The following is a 7,500-nucleotide window of genomic DNA, read 5'->3' as shown; positions in this document are numbered from 1 at the left end:
GAAGGATGTTCAAGAAAATAACATTCTTAGTCAGTTGAATAGCTATCTTTCCATCACAATTAAATCATTATCATCTTTGGTTTTTCACGGAAAGAAGTAATCTCTCAAGATAAACCCTTTAGTAAACGGAGTTACATCTATGAAGGCAAAGGACTGATTTTGTTAGGACTATTGATCATTTTGCAAAAAACAGGCAGTTTGAACATACATTAAAATTTCAAAATTGAAAGAAAACGTATTGTAATTGATATTCCATTTTTGAAAATATTGTTGTGACTGTTGAGCTAATTAGGTCTGCTGGCATGAGTTGTAAAGGTAATTGCAATGGCCACTTTGATTGGCAAATCACACGTGGGGACACTGCTAACCTTATCATACAAATACACCTGAATTCGGGAGACACCAGCAGAAAACAGGAATACGTTTGTTTCTTGCTAAAAACTTTTGGAGATCAGAACACTCAACAACTGTACCAAGAAAAATGATTCAAATTTCAAAAGTAGCCAATATAAATTTCTCATCGCGAACTGCATCGTATTAAATCTATCACGACAAAATGAAACACTTCTTGCAAACAGCATTGTGCATAGTGTTGTAAACAGCAGAAGCTTACTCAGGTCAGGTGAGGGAGAGGAGGGTTGTCACTGTAGTGCATTTTACGCAACAAACATAATGAACTCACTTCACGTCTATACCATAAGTCAACTTTAAGAGTTGGTAAAACAATCTTAACTGATGACAATTCTATCCAAGAGATTGAGATGAAAGTCATCACCGGAAGACCACACTGGAGAACAGCACTTCTCCAAGCAAGGAGGAAGAAACGATTTACATTTTGATATAACAGCTTCATTATGAAACATTTGAAGGCGTCTCTGCAAAGGACCAATTTTTGAAGAAAAAGAGACAGCAGTACCACATGTTTGCCTTTCAAACTTCAATTTCTTTTCAAAAGTTACACCTTAAAATCCTAAAATACACACTATATAGATTTAGGATGCAAAAGAAAAACTGTTCTGGATAAAGTGACCATCGCACTTTGAGTTTTAGAAGGGTTAAACGTTATGTCCAAAAGTCTACTCCAGTCATGAATATATGCCATTTCTCCATTTAAGGATTCTGTAACGTTTGGAGAAGGAACAACAGCTAGAAACCTATGATCATCACCGAATGCAATAAATTTGTTCTCCAGACTTTATCACATGCCACTAGTATAGAAAATGAACAGCAAAGTTCCAAGAACGGTACCTTAAGGAATACATGGATTGACTTGACTAAGCTGGAAATAACACAGACACATTGGGTGGGTTCAGCCTTCCAAAAGAGTAATTTAAAATATCAATAAAAGATCCGCCAATTCCAAATCATTTGACTTGTAGATAAGTGTTTTACGATTCACATAGTCACATACTGCACCACATTCTAAATGGGCCATTCCTGACTCTGCACCCTCATCAAGAGCATGCTGCAAGATGGTCGATATAAACGAGAGTCCAATGCAAGTTCCAAGGCCTTTAAGAAACCCAGGCTGCAATGTTGGTAACAGGTTATATTCTTCAACAAACCTAAAATGACGCTTAGGAAGCTAAGCCCTTAGATAATAGACGGGAAGATGGAGCATGAGGTTTGGGGCCGAGTCCTTTCTCCAAATCGTCTCCAGCAGAGAGGAGAGCTGAGAAATCAGTGTTCAAGTTCAATGGACCCTCATAGGAGTTGCAATCATCCAGATATAAACCTCACGAAAGCCTGATGGCGATATATATATATATATATATATATATATATATATATATATATATATATATATATATATATATATATATATGTGACCTCATTGTAATTATGGGACACGAATTCATCATTTCTTCATATTCTTGCGCTTGGATCCAGTGGCTTTGTATCAAGTGTAAAAAGCGACATGAGGCCACTACAATTACATGTGTACCTGGTAAAAAGTGACCAGTAGATTATATATATGCATATATGTGTGTTTGTGTCTGCTATTTCATGCGTGTAATTGGAAAATCAATGAAAAACAATAAAGCCAGTTTAGCAAAAAATTACAAATCCCACATTAATGCTTACTTCAAATTCTGAGAAGGTAAAAGTACCTGACTCCCACCATAATTAACCTGATTGTGTGTGACACCTAATCAGTTATAATTAGGAGTCTTTTAGAGCCGGTGACATTTCCCAATTAAGTCTTTTATTTCCGAGTTTCCGGATAACAGGTTTTATTTGTAAGCTTTTGTAAAATGTTTTTGATACAAACAAAAGCAGAGGGCTATGGTACATTTAATGATTATCTGATTAACTACTCTTTGAAATGACCAGGCTAACAATATTTCCTGACTTAATTAGGTTTTAATTGAAGAACAAAATAAACTCTGCATCCATTGTTTTTGGTAAGTAAATCATAACCTTTCAAATTTTAATTTCATATTCTCTTCCCTAGTCTCTACTTTCGGATTTTGGTCATTTGAGGGAACACAGTTCTCTACAGTTACAAATCCGAGGTAAAAGGCATTGTGCAATGACCAGAAGGAGATAATTGTGGCATTTATATTGTGTCGCAAATACTGGACGAACAATTAGGATCCTTCCTAAATCACGCAGACCTTTAGAACAGCGGTCGCCAACCATTCGAACTTCATGGATCGCTAAATGTATAATTTTAAATTTTCCGGACCACTAATATGAATTAAAAGAAAAAAAAAAGTTAATGCATTTAGTTGATAGGCATTTTATGTATACTATATAAGAATAAGTTCATGTTTGTAATGTTTAATTTATTGTAATTAATAATGCTTCTTAGTTAATGCTGTATTTTTTCTGCTAAATGTTGGATCCAAATTTTTAATGCTAAATCGCCATAAAATGCTAAATTGGCTCTGTCTTCTGTGCAGTTTATATCAGGGTTGCCTGAAGAGGATTAAGAAAACATAAAAATTTAAGCAGTCCAGAGCTTTCAAATATAAGAAACCATGCACAAATATGCAAATGCAGAATCAACTACGATGATTCTAAGATGATTTTGGCCATTAAACACCTCGTTCCAACATTGAATAACAACACTACAGCAATTCCATTATGCATTGCTTAGACCGCCCACTCTTATCTTCTTTCCTTGGTTATCTCGACTCCTTCTCGCTCTGGCAGGCCTTTCAGCAACCGAACCTCGGGTTGTAAGGTTTGTTTTATATTTAAAAGCCAATTTAAATTTTTTCTTACTTAGTGTTTAATACATTGAGTAATTTTAGTTATTTTTATTTTTATTTTATACTTTTTTCTCGGGCTTATTTTTATGTAACAATTTATGTTAATCTTGCTGGACAAGTTTTTAATTTATGTATTTTTGGTTTTTTGTAGCCTTGAAAATGAGATCATAGTCTTGAAACGTTGGTAACAATGAAGTAACCCAATGTATTTAGTTGTTTTGCCTCTCTACCTGTTTATATATATATATATATATATATATATATATATATATATATATATATATATATATATATATATTATATATATATATATATATATATATATATATATATATATAGATATATATATATATATATATAATATATATATATATATATATATATATATATATATATATATATATATTATATATATAATATATATATATATATATATATATATATATATATACCTAAATACATACACACACACACACATATATATATATATATATATATATATATATATATATATATATATATCTATATATATATATATATATAAATAAGAAAACTTGTATAGAATAAACCTCCACCAGGCTCTTTCATAGCGAAATAGATTTTACAGACACGAAAGGGAATGGGACATTCTTTTTGCTCTGCCCTTTGAGTGAAATGCCAAGTATGCAAAGTCAGAGTATCCCTGGTAGTTCCTTTCCTTCCGAAGGCGCAGAAATGGAAATCCTAATCTGGATCAAGCCTCTCCATTCCAGGATAGAGGTTTCCAGATATCCAGAGATAAATATGCTTTTTCCATTTCCTTTGACATATAGCTCTTATGGTGCTGAGGTTCCGTAATAATGGGATCCATTCTTACAATACGTTTATCGACTGATCCGAGATGTTGTAAGACGTTTCTTCACTAAGTATGCAGAGGATCCGGCACGAGAAGGCACAAAATATTTAGGCAAACATTTTTTTTTATCTGTTCCTATGTATATGTATATGTATATGTATATGTATATGTATATGTATATATATATATATATATGAGCACGAAGAAACACGTACTTGAGAATATCCTTAAATCCACGGTAGAAAGGAAAGTGAAGCAAGGACTTGGAACAAGTCCTTTCGTAATAAATTCTACATTTTCAGGTTCACGCTGAATATAAGAGAAGTTGACAGGCCTTTATATACAAAAGCAGAAAGAGGGGGCGGGGTTACAGTTTATTAATCTGGGCGGCGTGTTCTTTAAGCAAAAGAGATAAGGAAAGAGGATCGAGGTATAATCCTGGGTGGAGATTTAAATTTCTTTCTGACGTCCCACTTTATCGAAGGCTCGTGAACAAGGAACTCAAATCTCCACCCAGGATTATATCTCGATCCTCTTTCCTTATCTCTTTTGCTTAAAGAACACGCCGCCCAGATCAATAAACTGTAAACTGCCCAACCCCAATCTTCCTGCTGTTATATATAAAGGCCTGTCAACTTCTATATTCAGCGTGAACCTGAAAATGTAGAATATACTACGAAAGTACTGTTCCAAGTCCTTGTTTCACTTTCCTTCTACCATGGATTTAAGGATTATATATATATATATATATATAGATATATAATATTATATATATATATATATATATATATATATATGTTACGGCCATTTTGCAAAATTGGTCATTTTACAAAATTGCCGGCCATTATGCAAAAGGGCCAAATTCGTGGTCATTTTGCAAAATGACCTAAATTTCTCATCATTTTGCAAAACGACCAAGATTTTGGTCAGTTTACAAAATTATCGTTGGTCAGTTTACAAAATGTCCATACAGCAAGCAGCCAGATGAAAAAAAAAGAGAGGGAATGATAAAAAGTAGTGAACTAAACTAATTTTATTAATTTCAGAAAATACAACTTTCAAATACATCGAAACGTATAAAGTTTTAGTAAGTAACTAGTGAATGCACACAAAGTACTACGTTCGTCGTCTTCTCCTGGCTTTCAGCAGTCTTACTGACAACAGTGTCACCAGTCAGCTCCCATTACTATTGTGGAGAGAGGGTGGGGGAGAGGATAATAAGTGAATGATCGACAATTATACAGTACAATTACCCGTAGTGGGAAACTAGTAAATGAAACAGTAAGAGATGATTTACAGAAGTTGGTCGTCTTCTCCTGGCTTTCAGCAGTGCCTTAACTGACAACAGTGTCACAAGTCAGCTCCCATTACTATTGTGGAGAGAGAGATGGCGGGGGGGGGGGGGGGGTGTGATAATAAGTGAATGATCGACAATTATACAGTACAATTACCCGTAGTGGGAAACGAGCAAATTAACCAGTAAATGAACCAATATTATAAGAGATGATTTGCAGAAGTGAATGACAAGCTTTTTTTCCATCTGGCTGCTTGCTGTGTGGAAATTTTGTAAAACGGACCAACAATAATACTGTATATTTTGTAAACTGACCAAAATCTTCGTCATTTTGCAAAATGTTGAGAAATATAGGTCATTTTGCAAAGTGACCCACGATTTGGTCCTTTTGCATAATGGCCGGCAATTTTGTAAAATGACTAATTTTGCAAAATGACCGTAACATATATACACACACACACACACACACACATATATATATATTATATATATATATATATATATATATATATATATATATATATATATATATATATTGTAACGAAGTCTAAACTCCAGATCTTACACCTAGAGTGTTAAGCAAAGTTAGCTTTACTTATCTAATTAAGGATCCTCTTTCTAGACTCCCTCAATGGAAATTACCAACAAGAACCAGTCACAACATAAAATTCCTAAATTACATTTAACTCCCACAGGGGAATACAAAAAACATTGACATTAAAAATTAACTAATGATTTAATTTACAAAAACTTTACAAAGCACAAGGAGTCTATGAAAACTGCTAGGAAGAACGAGAAAAATCCACTCGCACCTGATTCCCTTAAACTGTTACCTAAGATTCATACCACAAGGAAAAGAGAAAGAAAGTGTCATAGGTAGAACTGTGCAGTTACCTGTGCACACTACAAACTGAGACACAACAAGAAATTAACTTTAAATCTCATTATTTTCCAAATGAGATTTGAATATAATAATTATAATTTTACACCCTAAGAGATATATTTCCACCACCGATGAAGTAATAATGATTTTTGAAAACGTAAATAACAATTATAAGTACTGAGGCAGTCACTTGGTAGGATCACTGAAGATCACAAAAGCCTTCCATGCGCTGACAGAATCATCAGTGATATTCGTGATCTTACTGATGATATTCAGGGGGAGAACATAAATGGTCTGGTTCAGTTTCCACCACTTAAACGCCTCCTTACGACCCCAGGAGGTAAAACACACAGCTAAGCATCAGCAGCAGTGGCAAGTAGCAGCTCAAAGGCACCAGAAGAACTCAACAGTCAGAGGCTTTACGAAAATCCAACAAGTGCTTGTTAGTGGCGACGAAGGCTGCAGAGGCGGGAGCTCAGAACTTCCAGAGGAAAAAGCAGTGAAACATATTGGATGCCTCCTCTGTTGGGGAGTCCATACTCTCTCCCGATTGCTCAAAACGGCCCACAGCGAGAAGTGGGAGCCACGCAGAGAGTGAAAGTGTTAATCATTACTGCGCAGCTGAAGAAGAGAAGCGCTGGAGAGGGGTATTCAGTCTGCTCAATGAACATATGAGAAGGTGAGAGATCCGATGATGAGCACAACGTATAAAGATATCAATATATGAAACCTTGGCCAGGGATTAAAAAAAGTTCCAAGATGAATTTAAAGCAAAGATTGCAATAAATATATATGTATGGATCCTGTTTTATGGGTGTAAGAACACTACCATCATAGGTCCTGGATGTTGTAAAAGGCAACTAAAAGGACAGCTGCTGCCTTGCAGTCTTACTTTTTAGTAAAAGGCGAGGCCCACCCCCAATAACTGTGGTTGATGACAGCAAGGGCATGCCGTTGTAAAAACTCCCTTTGACAAACAATAAACCATGCCTGATAATGCCTTCGATAGAAAGCAGTGAAGTGCATCGGGCAACCGACCCCTGAATGTAGGGATAACGGTGGGAACGAAGAAGAAGATTAATATAATATATATATATATATATATATATATATATATAGATATATATATAATATATATATATATATATATGATATATATATATAGATATATCTATATATATATATATATATATATATATGTATATATATATGTATATATATATATATATATATATATATATATATATATATAGATATATATATATATATG

Source organism: Macrobrachium nipponense, chromosome 38 (assembly GCF_015104395.2).
Source record: "Macrobrachium nipponense isolate FS-2020 chromosome 38, ASM1510439v2, whole genome shotgun sequence".
Classification (NCBI taxonomy): domain Eukaryota; kingdom Metazoa; phylum Arthropoda; class Malacostraca; order Decapoda; family Palaemonidae; genus Macrobrachium; species Macrobrachium nipponense.
The sequence above is the reverse complement of the archived record's forward strand: the minus strand, read 5'-3'. Positions refer to the sequence as shown.